The following is a 1,416-nucleotide window of genomic DNA, read 5'->3' as shown; positions in this document are numbered from 1 at the left end:
CCTTTCAAGATTGAACCATGCCTATGGCTTCACTATGCTTTGCTTTCCTTTCCGTTGTCGCAAGTTTTGCAACGGTCTATCACATAGAGCCTCCAGGTCGATTCTAGCCTTAGGATTATCTTTTTACTTCCCCTCTATGCAAAATAATGTACCAAAAATGGCCTCCCCAATATTCTTTTCAGTGTGCATCACGTCAATGTTGTGTGGGCAAAGGTGTTCTTTGAAGTAAGGCAGATCCCATAAGCATGACTTGTGAGTCTAGGCGTGTTCCGTATTATACCCTTTGAAGTATCCTCGATGCAAAGGATCAGGCTCGAGAGTGTTTAACTGATCAAGGGTCTGTTGGCCTATCAACGCAGCTGGTGCAGTGTTTTTGAGAACTCTACCTTTGATGAAATTATTCTTGTCTTTTCTGAACTTATGGTCAGGATCCAGGAATTGGCTATGCATGTCGAAGCAAGAATACTTGCGACCAGCCTGCAGCCAATGGAACTGAAGAGCTGCCTTGCATGTGGTACACGGGAACCTTCCATGCACACACCAGCCAGCGAATAGCGCAAACGCCGGATAATCATGCGTCGAGTACAGGTACCACACATGCATTTTGAAATTTGTTTTGGTAGCCGCGTCGTAGGTCTTGATCCCATTATCCCAGGCTTCTTGCAAATCATCCTTAAGCGGCTACATGTACACATTCATATTCTTCCCCGGATAGTTGGGCCCTGGAATTATCAACGTCAGGAAAATGTTCTTTCTTTTCATAATCTCTCCGGGTGGGAAATTTAGTGGAATGACAAATACAGGCCAACAACTGTATTGTGCTGCCGTCATACCATACACATTGAACCCATCCGTGCTGATGGCAACTCTAGGTTGCCTTGGATGTTCCGATTTATCCTCATGTAATGCATCGAAGTGCCTTCACGCATAACCATCTGAAGTGTGTACCAACATCTTGTTCCCATCCGCATCTAGTTCGGTTCTTTTGCCCAATTTGTGCCATGTCATCTGTCTGGCCATCTCTTCGACCATGAAAAGACGTTGAAGTCTTGGTACGATTGGCAGATACCGAAGAACACTAATGGGGATTTTGGTCTAATTCTTCTCACCCATGCCGTTGTCTACCACAATATACCTGGAAGAATTGCAAATGTGGCAATAGTTCAAGGCCGCATACTCAAGCCTAAATAAGGCACATCCATTCTCACAGGCATGTATCTTCTCATAGGGCATCTTAAGTACACGGAGGATTTTCTCTGACTGGTATAGGTTTGCAGGCAGTACATGGCCTTTGGGTAGAAAGCGTCCAAATATCGTCATCATCGCGTCGTAGCATTCTCTGCCTAGGTTGAATTGAGCCTTCAGATCCATTACTTGCGCGATGGCATCCAGCTGACAAAGCTCAGTCTGCTCATG

The sequence above is a fragment of the Hordeum vulgare genome, chromosome 1H (genome assembly GCF_904849725.1).
Source record: "Hordeum vulgare subsp. vulgare chromosome 1H, MorexV3_pseudomolecules_assembly, whole genome shotgun sequence".
NCBI classification, from domain to species: Eukaryota; Viridiplantae; Streptophyta; class Magnoliopsida; order Poales; family Poaceae; genus Hordeum; species Hordeum vulgare.
The sequence above is the reverse complement of the archived record's forward strand: the minus strand, read 5'-3'. Positions refer to the sequence as shown.